Raw genomic sequence first — 5,994 nt, 5'->3', positions numbered from 1 at the left:
CGTACGCATGCAATAAAAACCTGATCTTTAACCAAATCAAGAACTCGAACCAAAGATAACTTAAACGCAAACACAATGAAAATTTAACGCTTAAACGACTTAACGATAACTGAACATGACAAAAATGAAAACTTTAATAAGACTAACCATAAATTAAACCGATCTTCAACAAAGATTAAATCTTAAAAAAAAAAAAACTAATTTAATTTCTAAAAAAAAAAAATTTTTTCCTTTCTTTTTTGTATTTTATTCTTTTATTCTTTTTTTTTTCAAACTAGATTTAATTAAATATCAAACTACCAACTAAATCTACCAATAAGAAAAAAAAAAACAAATAAATAATTAACTATTGCAATAATAACAGAATATTTAAAATTTGAGTTTTTCAAGTAACTTAAGTAAAGAATAAAACAAAACAAAAATACCCAATTTAAGAATAAAAGAAAGAAAAGAAGAAAAGGGAAGGAGAGAGAGAGAGAGAGAGAGAGAGAGAGAGAGAGAGAGAGAGGAAAGCAAAGCTAGGAGAATGACCATGGATGCTGGATGCTGTGCACGGTTGGGATAGCTACTGTAGAAGGCCTCTTGGGTGCTGGCATGGCTGGCCGGAGCTGCTCGGGTGGCTGGTTTTTTTGATGCTGGTATTGGTGGAGCTGGTGCTGTAGGTGTTTCACGGACAACTAACCGAGAGTTATTGTGATGGAGCTGGACTTCTCGGCTACCTGCCGGTTGGCAGCTATAGAGGATCTCCAGCTATGGTGGCTATCGGTGGCCGTCTGAGGCTAGAGAAGAGCTCGGCTGGAGAAGGTTGCAGCAGAGGGAGTCTGTGTGGTTGCAGCGGTTGAGAGCTAGTGCAGAGGAGCTGGGGTCTCCGTTCTGTTATGGAGGGAGCCTCGGGTGCTGGTAGACAGTGGCTATGGGTTGGTGTTGCTGGAGTGTTGGAGAGGTAGAGGAGGACGGGAAACCAGAGAGGGAGAGGAAAGGATGTCAAAAAAAAAAAAAAAAACAGAGAGGGGAAGGAAGGGAGTAAGCAAGGAAGAAGGGAGAGATGAAGAGAATGGGAGAGAGAAGAATAGGGACAGGGATAAACAGGAAAAGAAAGAAGAGAAAGGGAGAAAAGCGAAGGGAAGGGAAGGGAAATGGAAAGAGAGGTTGCCTGGGGCACACTTGCGTAGTGGAAAAAAGAGAGAATTAAATAGAAAAGAGGGCGGCGGCGGGGGGGGGGGGGGGGGGGGGGGAGGGGGGAGAAGTGAAGTCCTAAGACCCGGATTACTCAACCCAACCCGAACATGCATGGCCGGGTCACATCAAACTTCATTTTATTATTATTTTTCTTTTTTTTCTTCATTTTTGCTCTCCGTGATCACAGCTAAGTTTGAACTTCCTAGAGCCCATTTTGCTCAAAACTCAAAACATAAAAGTTGTAGATAATCTTTTTCACTTTCTCTAGAAATTTGAATCGTCTCGATCGAAGTTTGAATGGGAATGTTATGTGCGAATTACGAACTAGTGTCGATTTTGGTTCCCAGGAATTTTTTTTGCGATAAAAAATTATCAAAAATTCATAAATTGTTCAATAAAACTCAAAAATGATAAATAGGGCACTTCGTTAAAATATTGGATATAATTAGATATTTAATTAAAAATAGAAGTCATAATGCCCGGATTAAGATGCCTAATTACGCAATTTTAGACCGTAATCACCTCCCCAACTAACGTTTTGCTAGTCTCTAGCAAATGAAGCGAATGAATTTCAGCATAGTGCCCACAACTACGAACTCCAGTGAACATGAAATTAATGCACATGTGACACAACCATCCCGTTTTACATATAAGAATATAACTGAATTTCACACAGGTTCGTTCATATTCAATGCACACAACTTTGAAGCACATCACTCATGCAAGTTTCATTGTTTATGTGTCATTAAAAACAATATACTAACATGAAGTTAATTAGCAGCACAATTCAGAGTTAATGCAGTCATATAAGTTCGAGTATATAAATAGGTAATCTCTCGAGGTGTGTATGATGTGTGTGACTCAATACACATAGGATACCCGTGGACACCTATAGAACGGTCGCTTTGACTCGGTTTAACTAGTATACCCTCAAGAATACTTAAAGAAAATGGGTTCACTCATCATATATGAGGAGGAGTGTCGTGATCAAACATCCCATATAAAGGAATAAACGCTAAGTATATGGAGTGAACTAGTCTGAAGAGGATCTAGCCTATCTATGAGGTGTCAGGTCCTTCAACCTAACATCTTGTCACCTACTCGCCACATCCAACCGAGACCACCCTAGATCAATTTATTCATAAACTTGTCGTGAATGCATATGAGACATTAAACGGTTGAAGAATCTTCATACGTGGAAAACATGTGTCGTGTCCTTGACTTTTTTGTGGTATTTCTGTGGAGCAGGAATTAGCATTTCATTTCATGTGCATTTTTATTTCTTATTCTTTCTTCTGCTTATTCTTCATTTTTTGTCTTTTCTTGATCAATTAGGACAATCTTTACACTTCTTTTGTTATCTTCATACCATCAATGGGAATTGAGCTCGAATAGTGGTCCATGACTAAGTCTATCTCTAGGGGTGGCTCAACCTTCACATCTTGAGTAGGCTACAAGATCTAGGTTTCTATCTCCCCACTAGATCTCACCTCTAGGCTAGCAAATCAAAGACAGAGACTAGTGTACAAGAAATTATCCAAAAGAAAAGAGAATTGAGTTCCATGAACTCTGATTTGATGTTAACGCTTAAAAGGACGATAAATAGCTCAAGGATATCTCACAAGGTGTCATAGTCGCCATAGGTGTTCTCTCAGTGCTCAGAGGAAACCCTAAATGCAATAAATCAAGTTAATGTGTTTATTCAGTCTCGTGAGATGCCGTGTAAATACAAGAAATTATATAGCCAGATTAACACGAGTGTACTACCAATCAATTCTTCATGGAGTAATAAAATTATATAAAGGGAAACTGCACATGATTGACTCAAGTGTGTAATTCTTAAGTTATATGCAAGTATGTGAAGGGTATAGTCAGTGTTGAGCATGACATAATGCAATGTAATTCCTCAGTGCTTTTCCTTTCTTTCTCTCTTTCTTTTTGATTTTTTTTTATTTGATTTTTTTTTTATAACATAAGACCCAGTACGTATATGTGCACAGTGTCACATGTGAATGCTTACCCCCTCCCCCCCAACTAAAGTGGAACATTGTCCTCATTGTGAAAGCATGGGGAGAACAGAAAAACTGTGCACGGAAAAAGTAGGACATACCTGAGTGGCAAGATAATGAAAAAGAAAAACTGAACTACGAGAAAATGGACCTAAAAATTAACTAAAAATAAAATAAGATAAAATAAAAAGAAAAGAAGGGAAAGAAAAACATCACAATTTTCTGGCAGAGGCTCAGGAGGAATTTCGTCTAGTGGCCGCAGGTTTATAAATTGAATTAGCGGGTCTCCAAATTTGAGCTGCCACAATGGATCCATCTTCACACCTGCACGAAAATTAGCCTTAAATGAATTAATACTCGTCAAAATACCAAACAATACGTGTGCAGATCGACCCTTTTGTGTTGACAAGAAAGGGTCTTTATTCAACATTGTATCCAGGAAATTTGCTTCTTTACGAACTAATGTTTGAGAGAAAGTTATTGAAACAATTACCTTTAGTTCTTCAGAAGCATTAACATCAAAAGTTTTACCTGGTTCCTTGAAAATTAGACTCTCACCAGTCTGCACACCCTCTTTATTGGGTGTACAACTCATCTTACCACTGCAAGGGTTTGCTTCCACATTGGGCTTATTGACATCTGATTCAGTCAGGAGTGACAGTTCCACGGTTTCCAAGATCAAAGAATAAGGTACCACAGGTTGGTACTCCTTTTTGATATCAGTCTCCTCATTAACTAACTGCTCCACTTTTGGGCCCATTTTCTCTGATTTTTCTTTGACCTCTTCTATTTCAGCCATAACTTCTGGTGCTGGGACAACTGGTTGTCTGTCAATGAGCATCTCAGGTTAGGAAACGTCTTTCTCGCTTCTCTAAGTAATGGAAGCCTCTGCTGTCTCAAGAGAAACATCGTATATTTGTTGTTGTGGCTGCTGGTACTCTTGAGGACTAGGCTAATGTTCCGCGAGCAATTCCTCTTTTTTTAAGATGTCCAACTACGTGCTTATCGCATTAATGGTATCCCGAAATTCATTATGATGATTGACTTGAGTTTGCATGAACTACTGGAGCATATTCACCATTTGTGTCATGCTATCCTCAAGAAATTCTGACGGTGTACAACTCTGAGGGATCTGTTGTGGCTAGTATTGAGGTGGAGGATTATCTAGATAGTATGTTGGTTCATATGCCTCTCTACCACTGATTGTGCTGATAGGGTGTACAGTCATGGGTGCCTGATTGTATCGTGTATTCCACGGTGGTACACATTCAGTTAGGTAATCAAAGAATGATAGTACTTGAGATAGATCCTCGCTGAGGGGTTCTCCATTCTACATGGTTTGGACAAAGTACTTACAATTAGGGGTAATAGCAGTATAAAAGCAATCAGCTAACCTCCATGAGTCAAACCCGTGATGTGGACAAGTATCAAGCAGATTCTTAAATCGCTCCCAGTAAGGCCGAAATGTCTCGTCACCTTGCTGCACAAAATAAATAATCCGTTCCTACAAAAATTAAGTTTTCTGTAAGGGACAAAACGTATGCAGAAATTCGCGCTCCATATCAGTCCAATTAGTGATAACGTGAGGTCTTAAGGAATGAAACAACATTTGTGCCCCATCGGACAAAGAAGCAATAAATAATTGCAATCTAGTAGATTCATCAGTTCTAGCATGAGAGAAAAACATGTTGCAGGTTAACTCAAACTCTACTAAGTGCTGCTAGGGGCACTCAGATTCCGTCCCATAGAACTCAGGTAGCAATGACGTCCTCTTGCACTGCATCATGAAATTAAGCTCTTTATTAGGAAAAACAGTGGAAGAGGATGTAGTGGCATATTCAAGTTACAAAAAGTTCATTATTGTGCGCGGTGCAGGTGCAGTCATGTTTATTTATTTTTTTCAAACTCAAATTTTTTTTTTTTATCTTCTATTTTTTTCATAAAACTAATTAAAATGATGGGAAAAACGCTAATTTGAGTATAGTGGTGAGTATTCCCGCTTGTCACGTGGGCGACCCGGGTTCGATCCCTGGCAACGGCGCCAAAAATTGACTCACTCGAAAAATGAGCAGCTCGGAAGTTATCCCAAGTAAAAGAGTTACGTCGTGTAATACTCGGCCTAAGGGCTAGATCGTTTCCTCAGGGAATGCGTTTTAATCTCTAATTTCACATTATCCCAATTGAAAAATAAAAGGTACTGAACTCAATTCAGATTCGAGATTTTCAAGGTTGTTTCAATTTCACTTTTGACAAATTAAATGACACACAATTTAAAACCCTCAACCTAACAAGCACTGAATTAAAGAGCAAAAATGGAAACCCTAAAACTAATCTGGCAAGAACCGGAACACGCATAAACTAAAGACAGTAACTTTGAACATGTAATTAAAACACGCAAGGTTGGAAACTCAATCAAACACATACGCACGCAATAAAAACTGGATCTTTAACCAAATCAACAACTCGAACCAAAACCAAACTTAAACACAAACACAATGAAAATTTAACGCTTAAACGACTTAATGATAACTAAGCATGACAAAAACGAAAACTTTAATAAGGCTAACCATAAAATAAACCGATCTTCAACAAAGATTAAATCCTAAAAAAAAAACTAATTTAATTTCTAAAACAAAAAAAAAAAATTTTCTTTCTTTTTTGTATTTATTCTTTTATTCTTTTTTTTTTTCAAATCGGATTTAATTAAATATCAAACTACCAACTAAATCTACCAATAAGAAAAAAAAAAAAAAATTAACTGCTGCAATAATAATAGAATATTTAAAATTCAAGTTTTTCAAGTAAC

The sequence above is a fragment of the Malania oleifera genome, chromosome 10, assembly GCF_029873635.1.
Source record: "Malania oleifera isolate guangnan ecotype guangnan chromosome 10, ASM2987363v1, whole genome shotgun sequence".
Classification (NCBI taxonomy): domain Eukaryota; kingdom Viridiplantae; phylum Streptophyta; class Magnoliopsida; order Santalales; family Ximeniaceae; genus Malania; species Malania oleifera.
This window is presented reverse-complemented; position numbering follows the sequence as displayed.